This window comes from Salminus brasiliensis, chromosome 14 (assembly GCF_030463535.1).
Source record: "Salminus brasiliensis chromosome 14, fSalBra1.hap2, whole genome shotgun sequence".
Classification (NCBI taxonomy): Eukaryota; Metazoa; Chordata; class Actinopteri; order Characiformes; family Bryconidae; genus Salminus; species Salminus brasiliensis.
This window is the reverse complement of record NC_132891.1, coordinates 13669441-13681948: the sequence shown is the minus strand read 5'-3', so window position 1 is coordinate 13681948 and position 12508 is coordinate 13669441. Positions and strand designations below refer to the sequence as shown.

The 12508-nt window shown below is 41.7% G+C and overlaps 1 protein-coding gene across 1 annotated transcript in view; it reads left to right on the top strand.

Moving 5' to 3' along the window:
* Positions 1 to 1263: 1263 nt before the first annotated feature.
* The window catches only part of cntn3a.2 (contactin 3a, tandem duplicate 2), a 74898-nt gene continuing 63653 nt past the window's right edge, over positions 1264 to 12508 (top strand). The window contains exon 1 of the mRNA XM_072696038.1: positions 1264 to 1738. The gene's annotated coding sequence lies outside the window, so the exon portion shown is untranslated. The remainder of the gene's footprint in view (positions 1739 to 12508) is intronic.

The following is a 12508-nucleotide window of genomic DNA, read 5'->3' as shown; positions in this document are numbered from 1 at the left end:
CCTTTTGTAGCAACTTCAAAGAGTGGATGTGGACCGGCTGTTACCGACTACCTAACTGTCACACTCTTCTTAACTCCATCTAAACGGCTGGCTAAGGTTGTCTAGTGCGTGTTTATCAGTGAAATCCAGAGCGGCAGCTGTAGGAAACGTTAGTATTTGCGTCAAATTTATCCAGAAGATGTTTTGTAGGGAAACAAAAACAAAAAGTCATATACTCCCCATGTGTGCATGCCTGCGAGGACCATGAGGCTGTAGGGTGTCCCATTTCTCATTCTGTCAATCTAAAGGGTGTTCTCAAGCATTCACTATTCGCCCTTACTAAGCCCTTCAGCGAGGGCTGCTATAAAAATTCCCTTTTATCAGCAGCTGTGACCAATCCAAGCACATGGATTCTTTCCGAACTGTGAGCATCAAGGCAGAGAAGAAAATGTTCCGCATTGAAAATATTCAATTTTCAATATATAGTGTGAGTTAAAAACATTTCTTGAACAATTCAGCAGAGATACGTGTTCTAAAATACCCATTATTAATGACAATAATTGTTTTAAACTTGGCTCCCTCAAAGATGTATTTTGCGGACGTCACCTGAGTGCGGACCACAGGGCTTAAGGTCACCATTTGGGACCTGGGGGGGAAAGATAAAACATGTGGTATGAGATTAGACCTAAATGTGTGAGTCTAATGGCACTGACATTCCTGTTATTGACAGGCCACCAATTTGACAAAATCTGAGGCTGTGTCTCAAACCTAAAAATCTACCATATCCTGAGTAGCAGTCCTATTTCAGAAAAGGCCCACCATCATTAACAGTACATTAGTAGAGCTATTTATTCATTTTGGTGGTGATTAACACAGTTGTATGATTTCTAAAATATATAACAACCCCTACCCTATATATATATACACACACACACACACACTGCCACGATCCTACAACTTAGACTTACTTAAAGCCCCCCCAGCACACAGCCACAGCATCCTAACCACGAAGGACGCCTGTGTGTCCCCAGTGTCCTCTCAAAATATGGTCCCCCTACCTCTGGCTTTAGTCCAGTTTGTGTCCCAGCATTTGGACTCCAGGCACGTCGTACCTACAACCTCCAATCTCGTAAGTCTGAACTTCATATGATGACTTAGGAGGCAGCCCACCTTCTTCAGCCTTCTGGTCAGCTGGTGGCGCCGTTGCTCGTCGTTTCTCCTCTCCATCTCTCTCTCTCTCTCTCTCTCTCTCTCTCTCTCTCTCTCTCTCTCTCCAGTCTTTCCCCCTCTTGCTCGTCTCCAGGTTGACTCGACCCCCAGAATGTAAATCCAGGCGCACACAACGTCTCTTTCTGTCTCTATGGCCAAGACTCCAGCGACGACAGCTCGGTGACACAGGAGGAGGGGGGGGGAGGTTGTGTCCGTTTGCCTCAGCGGTGACCGCAGCCTCCGTATTGGGGTACCCGCTACCTGCCTTCGACATTGGAGCTGTGGAGCATTTAGAGGCGGAGAGGAGCCCAGAGGACAGGGAAGACAGGGAGACTTCACATCTATAGCTACTTGCCTCAGACATTCTTGTTGCCCTCCTCGCTGTCGTTTTCCAGGCTCCCTCACTCTCAGGAGCCTCGGGGAGATGCTTGTGACTATACACCAGTGACTACCATGTCAGCCTCACTCAGCGTCCTCTCTCGCCTGTGGAGCACAGACTGAAGACTGAATTCGGACGGTGGAAGAGAGACGAAGAGACAGCGTTAGTTAGGTGAAGTGCAATTTTCTCCTCATTTCCTCTCCTCAAATGTTAGCTTTAAGGCGAATATTCGTCCTCTCACACACGAAGCTGAAGTTGGCTTGTTATTCGCCAGCAACCTTCTCCAATTCTCCGTTCCACCTTAAATGGTGCAGCAGTTGTGCAGGCGCCCGTGCACGGGCGCCTGCACAACTGCTGCACCATTTAAGGTGGAACGGAGAATTGGAAAAAGATGCGAACTTCAGCCTCGTCTTTCACACCAAGGACTTCATTCACAAGCACCGCTCCTAACAAGGCTTTAGGCGATTTTAGGCTCACCTGTTTTGTGCGTGGATGCGTGAGTAGTACTGCCTATAATGTGCTGTGTCGACATGGACGGGTTGCAAGGCTTGTGTTAATGAGGGGCCCCGAGGTGCAGTGATTTGAGTCAATGTGGATGGAGGTGGAGGTGGAGAGTTGCAGGTCTTTTTTTTCTCTCTCTCAGCACAGCTTGGCATTGGCACCACTGCAGAGAAGTTCAGGTAGCCCTACTGCGCAGATGCTGCACAAACACACAGGTATGACCCCCCCCCCTCTATTTAAGCCAAACTTGAGGGGGGTGGGGTGGAACACCTCAGTGCTGGCTCTCTAAAGAGGAGCCAGAGGAACTTCTCCCTGTATTTGATGCTGATGCTGATGCTGATGCTGACTCTCTCTTCGCAATTCTTCCCAGATCATATTTTCTCCAGCTGGCCAAGAGGGGCCTGACCACTTCCTCCAGAAATGCTGCTTGTAATATGCTGCTGAATATTTAATGTTTACGGATGGTTTCTGATTTCACGTCTGAATTATTCATCTGAAGAATTTGTTACCTATGGGAAGCTCATGTTAAAGTCAACAAAAAGTCAAGAAGTGTGTCTCGGTTCGACCTTGGCCACATTTGGGATGTAGTCAAGTGGCCAAGACTTGGATGCCTGTCCATAGATGTTATACCTACCAGTAATTTGTGCAACGGTCTCGGAGTTGCTACAGACGTACAGAATTTTCTTATCGCTCGGATTAGGTTGTGTATTGGAATAATTTCCATCCTGTCCTAATGTCCTAATGTTTTGGCAGATTATCACTGTTTATGTCATATTCATCGTATTTATTGCTTGGCTTTTGTTTAACTATTCCTTTGGTTAAATCAACTTATGAACATGTGAAGAGTGAATTGGGCTTGGACTTCTTCAGATGGAGGGTGCCAATGCACCAGTTTAGCAGTATTTTGGCTTCCAACCAAAGGAATCCAGAGAACAACTGGATGTTAACGGGGTTGCATGCCGTCTGTGATGAAGTAGTTCTTGTTATACGTTATTCAGTAATATTCTAGTAATATTCTAATAAGCTAGCTTAGTTAGTAATTTCATAATAATTATATATTAATATAGAATTATATATTATTATGAGACATTACGTTACACCACAAAATGCTAAAACATAAATGATGAATTGACCCATAGAAATGCTCCAAAGGGACTTAAAATCCATATTAACATAACCATTTAACATTCATTAATCATTAATGCATAATTCATTAATGCAACTTCATATACAGCATATCATTGGTCCTGGTCAGTTAGATTTAGTTCAGCTCAGTGTGTGATAGGTTTATCATACATTTACTTTGAGAACTCACTGGTCACCTTGGTGTAGTCATGGAGGACCAGTTATTGTTCCTCCATGAGATTTCTCCTTTTCAACATCCGGAGAATTCGACCCTTCCTCTCTAGAGAGACCACCCAGGTGCTCATTCAGTCTCTTGTCACTTTATAACTTGGTGACAGTGCAGTGTTTCTGGTTGCCGTAACATTCTGTTTTCCAGCGGTTTCGTACAATTTCACAAACCATATCATTTTGCAGACCCTTGTCACTTTAGGACTTGGTTACTGCAACTCCCTTCTGGCTGGTCTCACCATCAGGCCCCTGCAACTAATCCAGAATGCGGCGGCACGAGTTGTTTTCAGTGTTTCTACGTTCAGCCATGTAACCCGTCTACTATTCTCTCCACTGGCTTCCTGTAGCTGACTGCATCAGATTCAAAACCCTGATGCTGTCCTACAAAGCCAAGAATGGACCAGACCCTCCGTACGCGATGGCAATGGTCACGAAAACACGAAGAATGGCTTGGCTTATTACTGTCTTGGCACCGAAGTGGTGGAACGAACTTCCACTGGATGTCTGAATGGCAGAGTTGCTTGCTGTCTTCAGACTCAAAATATAGTTAGTTTTTCAGTAGTAAGATTTTTATTTTGAGATAGTCAGTATGTGATATTAAGCTGTCTATCAACAACATGCCTTTAAAACTTCTATTCTGCTCTTTCTGTCACTGCATTTATCTGTCCTTGGGTTGCCAGTTATTCAACACCAGAATCAGCATGCACTCAGAAGACCATTCGTTTTTATTCTTTACTGTCTGAAATCAAAGTATCATTTCTTTTTGGTTTCATGGTACATTTAGAAAGTAACTTAGAAAGCATGTTTCCTTTGGCTGGAAAATTATAAATCTGCCAACCCTGCAGGGGAAAACACAGCAAGTGAAAGATGTGCATGATGCTTGCACAACTTGCAGTGCAGTGTTTCTGCTAGCCGTAAAATTCTGTTTCATACAATTTCACAAACAGTTTAACTTTGCAGACTGTTCCAGCAGTTTCACAAGCATTACTTTTCTCCAGGAAGTTAATCCCCCCCCCCTTTAATTTTGGAGGGGGAGCCCAACACATTGGCCCCATATTTGGTGCCTATTCAGTTTAATTCAGGTGTATGTATATAGCACTTTTCACAAAGACAGTTGTCACAAAGCAGCTTTGCAAAATCCGGGTATCAACCCTCTTTATAGCAAGCCAGGAACGACAGTGGCAAGGAAAAAGTAACTCAGAACGATAGGAATGAACTTTGAGAAAACCCAAGACTCAAAAGCTGAACCCATCCTTCTCTGGTCGACAAAGGATTCCACAACAAATAACAGACAAAAATACTTGAAAATAGTGAGAAAGCTATAAAAAAATGTTTTGTGAGTTATGAGAATGTGAGTGTGACTAATGCTCAGAGTTAATGGGAAAGTCCATGCAGGTTAAACACAGCTATGCAGTTAGGCATGAATGCAATGAGGCAATGTGAGGATCCAGAGTATGACCGCATTGAAGTGGATAGCCAGGTCAGGTAACCTGGTGCAGAACAGTAGGAACAGGATAGAAATGACAGACAAAACAAAGGGGGGATCATGAAAAAAAATGGTGAGCTTTCAAAGCAGGAGAGCCTGGACCAGAGGGTAGGCAGGTATTGGCACCCAACCACAAATGGATTTGCACCAGCAGTGAGCAGACAGCAGGGGGCAGCTCCGGACATGTGAAGTATTATTAAATTATATTTATGATAGATCACTGTCCTTTGCAGAAAGTGGGTTAAGCTGGAAGAATGCACAGTTAGGTTCAGACAGAATTTTTGTTTTGGAATTGAAAAGAAACAGTCAAGATGTGATTGAAGTGACTTTAAACTTTAGTTCATGATGTTTATGAAATATTTTGCATTTACTATTTTCACAGGCTCAGAAGTAATTGTCCAAACTAATGCATTCACTCATTACCTGAAGCCTGAGATCCAGAGACATTACCAGTGCTGACAGAAGTAGCAGGGTATCATCACCAGTAAACACCAGTGACCCAGTTCCATTGGCAGCACTACTTACCCATGTCATAACAGTGCCCACATCGCATTTGACAGATGATGTGGTATGCTTCAGATCATGAACCCTTCATTTTCTTCTCCATACTCAAGTTAATCTTGGTTTCATCTGTCTAAAGAATCTTTTTTTCAAAACTGTGGAGGTTTCTTGGAGTGTAATATGGCCTTTTTGTTCTTGTATGTTACGATTGGTTTGCATCTTTAAGTAAAACCCTCTGGGTTTAAATTCATGAAGGTGTCTCCTGATTGACTTTTGACAATCATCTGCTCGCCTCCTCAAAGAGTGTTCTCAAATTGACTAGATGTTGATTAGAATCGTTTTTTCTTCACAAAGTATTGAATTCTTTCATTGGTCAAGAAAACCCCCTATGCAGACCAGAGAGGCGATGATGCAAGTGAAGAAAGCCAAGCATTAGGCAACACCAAAAGACCTGGAAGATCACAGACACTATAACTATAGAAGACTACTATAGTTGTTTCTGCGGTCTTCCATATTTATTATTTTGCCCTTCAAGCCTAATGATGGCCTCCTTCACTTGCATCATCGCCTCTTTGTTCTGCATAGGGGGTTTTCTTTACTAATGAACGATTTCTGCGATTATCTATTGCAGTTGTCTTGCATGGTTTGCTAGGCCTTTTGATGCTGCTGAGCTTGCTAGTACATTCATTCTTTTTAAGAATGGACCAAAGTAATGTTTTGGGCACCCCTAACATTTCTGCTGTCACTTGAAATGGTTTGTTTTGTTTTTTAGCTAAAGGATGGCCTCCTTCACATGCATCTACATCTTTATGTTGAGAGTTTCCCTGAAAACCTACCAAATACAAATTCAGCACTTGGAATCAACTCCAGTCTTTTTATCCTTATAATTTGTCAGGAAATGATGAGGGAGAGGTCACATCTGATCATGAAATTGCTTATCAGCCAATTGTCAGCCAATTACTTTTGAGCCTGTAAAACAAAGGGAAAAATGGCTGCAGTTCCTAAATGGTTAAGAATACATGCCTTTGTAAAAATCCTGAGATGAAGCTCAAGGTCTGTCACTGTCCTAATACTTATGGACCTGAGCATACATGATATAGTAGCATCATGCATATTTTTTGTAACAGTTTATTCCGTTGTGGAAAGGATGCTGTGGTTTGTTTGTTTTTTTTTGTTTTTTTTGCACACGTGTAATTGAATTCTCATCAAGGTTTTGGGCTTGTCTAGTAAATACGGATGTGAAGTATTTGCCTTATGGAATATTAATATACGTTTTCTGTTGTCTCATCTGTAGTCCTGCATGTTCAAGGGGTGTCTATTTGAATATGCTAATATATTCATAGACTATCCAAATACCAAAATGACATGAAATCGTTTCACTTCAATATGCAAGATTCAAATGGCACACAAGCAACAAAGCTGTTGAACGATGTCGGTTACAGGCCATGGGAGTGGAATCTTGAGGGGACTTATTACTTGACTGATGGTGTAGAATTGAAACCGTTTCCTTTTTTTCCATCCTAATGAGTGTCTTTGGCTTAAGGGAGCATGTTTAACGAAGGGATCCCTTGTAATTACCATGTAGTGCTTAGCCTAGTGGCTTGATCGCTTAGTTCAGATGAACTTGTGACAACCATAAAATCCTTAGTGTGAGAAGAGTTTTGACGTTCTCCATCTGTGTAATGCGCTGGGCGGCCAGAAGCTTTGTGACTACATTCAACTAAAATGGTATTTCCACACACCTTGATCTTTTGTAGCATGCCATGAAGTAACTCAGTGGCTACCAGTCCTCCCCCTGGATGTCTACCTCCCGCAGGTTTCACTTCCAACCCAAATAATTACCCCAGCAATTAGATAGACCAGATGTGGTGGATTGTGGTTGGAGCTAAGTCTGAAGGCAGATACTTTACTGTTACCATCTATTGCGTTTGTACATTATTAGCCTATTTGATTACTTACACGGCGTCCAGACTTCGAAGCGTGTTCATGTGGTGGGAAACATACCACATAATTAAACAAATTAAAGAAAGACCACTTAAAAGCAGCATTAAAAATATTGAAATGTGCCACAAAATGTATGGTAAAATGGTAAATTGTATTTACTAGAGATTTCCTGATCCGATCCAGTCGATTGGGATCAAGCCCGACCCAGCACCGTCAGAATCTGCTAGATATAATTTAAAAAAAAGCTGATTTCCCTGATCTCAGTAACCGGGGAAGGAAGTCAAAAGGGGCGAGCAAGTGTGTATCCATACTACGCTAAAAGCTAACACTAGACTGGCAGCATTCCAGATGAGGCCATTCAGCTCGCCTACAGGAGAGCAGCACTATGATTACAGTACTGTCCGATAATCATAATGGATATCTGTAGACATGTTGATTCTGTGGGAATCTTGCAGTGCCTCCCTGTAAACAGGCCAATCAAAAAGAGCGTATCAAATTATTCATGAGCCCACCATAAAAGGAAAGATCTGTATCATTCTAGAGCAAAAAACATAGGGTTGTAAATAGCTAAACCCTATTTTACCTATATAGACATCAGATAACTGATAATTAATGTTCTGAATAAAAATGTTCTATATTACCTTTAAAGGACTTTACAATTATTTTGAATAAATTTATGATCAGTTTTGGCTAAGTTGTTTCGAAAGTCACTATTGACCTTGATTAACAGTACTATCAGAATTTGCTGATAGTTTTCATGCATTACCATGGTCATCAGATGGGTCATTTAAAATGTCACTAACCTTGCCTTCCATGGTAAAAAGATTCACAATAGGAAAGCGTATGTGCTTTAAAAATCTGTGCTTTTTCCCCGTTATCCATGTCACACATCAGTCCTGATATCTTGTCTGGCTTCAGAACGTTCTAAAGCAGCGTCAGGCAGAAGTCTGTTGCTGTGGTTGCTAAAAGATAAAACCAGCTGCTTTTTTCCCACAAATGCAGTGTGTTTCCCTGGGGATCCAAATGAAAATTGCGTGTAGCCCACCATAATAACAAGAGTAGGCTACACTAACAGTAGCATATAGTCTACTATATGCAAACAGCGTAAGAACTGTAAGCTTTGGTCCAATGATGGCACGGCTGCTGCACACACTCCAAGCCCAGCGTCCTGTTTGTTTGGTTGGGAAAGCTAACTTGGGCTAGCATTCCAGGTGCCAGATGGGTTTGTTGGTGAAAGGATGCTAAATGGGCCTGGAGTGAAGTGTATTGTTGTTCCTGAAGCAAGGCCACATGTCTGCTGTACTGCTCAGAATGAATAAATGGATCAAAGCAGTGACTTTTTTGAAGAATCTTGATTTGAAAAACATATTCCATCTGTTTGACGCACCTATTTGTGTTTCTTGTCAGTGGAATATGAAATGCGAGGGATTCCAGTGGGCAGATTACAGTGTCACTCTGCTCTTTGTCATATTGAATTTGCAAGCCATTATAGTGCAGCGTTTTTGTTTTTGTTCAGTCAGCAGCAGACGATACACATTGAAGCTGTTGAAAATCAAATTTGCCGTCCGCAAGTGGCTTCTCTTTTTTTTTCTGCATGCATTTTCCATTTTGCATGGTTCAAATAGTTGTGTGATTAACGTATTGGGGGTCAATGTGATACTTAATCACTGTGAAAAGAGAAAAGAGAAAATGAGATCATTGGTTTTTTATTCTACTTTAAAATTTCAGCTCTCTTATTGGAACAGATTCATTTCAGTGGACTGATTCTGACGAGTGGACAAAACCTTCGTCTGATTGTTTTCACACCTTTAGCATTTGACATGCTGGTGCTTGTAGGCACTGCACCTGTCAGGAGTGCTGGCGAATAAGCCGTCTTCCATGTGTTTGGGCCTAAACCAATGTGTCACTATTGGATCCAATTGTCATCTGTTTTGATGTAAAATGCCTGCGGGCGAGGAGCGAGGAAGAGAGCAAAGGGGTGATTAGCGCGGATCTCTCGGCTTTGTGTATTCTTCCCCCGCTGCTGCCTCTTTCATTTGCTATTTCGGTGGTGTGCTCCAGCATCCACAGAGGCCGCTCTTTGGTATGAGAGAGAGAGGCTGATAGGCTGTTATTAATGGCTTTGTGTCATAGCAGGGCTGAAACACTCACTCATCACTACCTGGGATTTATTCTGTTACGCCCGCCATAACAATTATTCATAGTCACGCAGCGGTCATCGGCATATAGCTCTTTGAACGAGGCCCTCTGTTATAGATGGGGTCAGCTTTGTCTAGCGTTGCTGCTGAATGCATGTGGCAATTGTCTACTTGGCACTGGCAGTTGACACAGGTTGATATGTTGTGAAATGGCCCTCGAGCACCATTTGTTGCTGCATTAAATGGACGTAATAGATATTTATGGGGATTTTTTTCTAGTTTCATTTCATGTGTCATCCACCAAGTGCAATAATGAAATAAATGAATACAAACATAACATCTGTCCTCACCAAATTGCACTAGACAATTTAGTAATTGAGAAAATCACTCAGTCTGACCACCACGCAAAGATGTGCCTCTATATAAGCGCCGGCCTGGATAAAGCTTGTGAATTATACAGAACGAAACCGTGTTAGATCAATAATGCTGTATAATGAAGGGATTAGTTAGGAATATTTGACTGAAGATCTAGACGATGACCAGATTCATTTCTCATCCATAGGCTGAAATTCAGCAGAACCAGGATCCGTAATTGTTCAGCCTGTAGCGGTTCAGGAGAATTTTAAAAAGGGACCTTGCAATTTAAGGTCAACGCAGTATTTCAGAGCTGTGTTTTATGACAGCTTGACTTCTTCGTCCTACTAGGGCAAAGTAGTGCAAGATTTCTTTATACATGCGTACAAAAGCACTGTATTGTTTATTTAAGGTTTTTTTTTCTTTAATGTCAAGCACTTTCCTTACAGTCAGAACAGCATCAATGTGCAAGATGAAAAGGTTATGATTATATTCCCCAGAGTAGCTCCCCATGAAAGCATTGCAGTGTAGTTCTGGCATCTACAGCGGATGAAGTGGCATGCTGTATTCAAAATATGTGAAGTAGATGTTACGTAGAACTAGAGACTGCCCTTTATTTCTTTAATGGCAGGTTAATGAGGACTTTATTTTCAAGTTTGTGCAATAAGATATTTTTGAGGAGATTAGATAGAAGATAGAAGATAAGGAAGGAACCGTCAGTGGAAAATAAGTGCAAAAACAGGAGTTTTCAAAGGAAGATCTCTCACACACAGTTTGCTAAAAATAACCAACCTCTATGTCCCCTATTGGACAATCCTGACTTCAGGCCTAATACTGCTTTCCCCAGATATAGGTTAAATGTTTTTTGGTAGTTTGGATATCTAAACCCCAAATGATTTATCTATGCTCCAGCCACAGATGCATTCTTCCAAAGCTACTGTGATGAGGTTGGACAAGCTGTACAGAATGTTGATAATAATACTATTCAACCTTAAATTTAATTAAAAATAACACATTTAGACTATTTGGACTTCCATTCAAACCATGGGACGCAATTCCAAACGTCACTTTTCTGCAGGGTTTTTTTTGTGGCAAAATGGAAAGGCCAAGGTTCACCTGTATGTAACTTTTTAACTTTTTGCATTATTGGCCTTGGAAACAAATAGTGTTGAAGCTACAAGTAGTGAAAAAGAGTGCATTGTGGAGTCATTGCATTTAACTGCCATTTAAGGAGCCATTCTTGGTTTTTAGTCATGTCATTTTCCTTGGTTTCATTCTGTTCCTGTTTGCAGAAAGTGTTGGAATGATGTCCTGTTTGGGACTTTTAGTGTTGTATTGCATGTACAAGGTGTTACTTTGTAAGGGCTTTAGGCAGATTGATCAGCATGAGCTTGAGCGTGTTAGTCCACTAGCTGCAGAATGCCTAATTGCATGTCATGTCCTCTACCAAAAGAGAGGGCATTTTGCTGACATTGCCATGTGAGTCTCCAGTCTCCCGGTAGCTGTGAGCTTGACTGCTTTAGAAGAAACATGACATAGAGGCTTGTTTTAGAGAAGACTCCAAGCATGTAAATCCATTTTTTACAGACTTGCTCTTGCTTAAAGCATCCTAAAACTTAAAAGGCTAAGCAAATCCTTCCTGAGAGCCACTATTCCTGCAATTACACAAGTTGACGATAATTTCCCTTCAAGACGTACCCTCCTAAGCCTGAACTGGCCTGCAGATTATGCACATTAGAGCTGTGTGTATGTGTGTGTGTGTGTGTATGTGTGTGTGTGTGTGGAATACGCTTTTGTAATGTTGAAGAAAAATGATGGACTAGATCCCTTATGAGATCTGGTAGGTCCAGTATGAATTACACTCATGAACAAATTAGCACACACCATGACAATCTTTTGTCTTTTTGAACATGTTTAAACATGACTTAATGTAATTTTAATGGGGTGTCCCAATTTTTTGGCATGACTGCACAAGAAGGACTAGTTCTAGGTTAAAGCTCATACCTTGCATTTTTCCTCTGCTGTATTTTCCCCTTGTGGTACACTTAAAGCATTTGTGTGGGTTCATGATCTTTATCTGTACATGATATTTTAATACTGTTTTAATATCCTGTCGCCTAATTCAGCTTACCCCTCGGACGTGTGTCATAACTACGTTACACAAGTGGCTACTCTGGGCAGAAGAGGAGGAGGGAAGAATGAGGAGAGTAGATTTCAAGTGGAACAGGCATTTCTGCACTTGTTCCACTGCTAGTCGACACTTATGTTCACTCGATCCCTCACCCCTTCAAACTCATATAATCAACTTCAATTGAGCTAATAAAGTAATGGAACAGCCCTCAAGCTGATGTCTGGGATTCCCCAGAGGGGACATGGCGAGTTCATGTGAATGAGGGCGAACTGGTATTAAAACTAGGGGTGTGCCTTTAAGATAGACGTATGTAAATGAGATGATTGGCTTCCCTGCGTTGTGCTTTTCAAAAATCAGTCCGGGCTGAAACACTCCTTTTAACTTCACTGTCAGTGGGCGGTGCTAAACTGCTGTAGGCTAAATAGACAGATGCATGTAAATGTGTTAGATTTTGTGGCATCATGGGGAAAAAAACAAACTGTAATCATGGCTTAAGCTGTTTTCACACACCCGAATACAGGAGTCTGCACCCA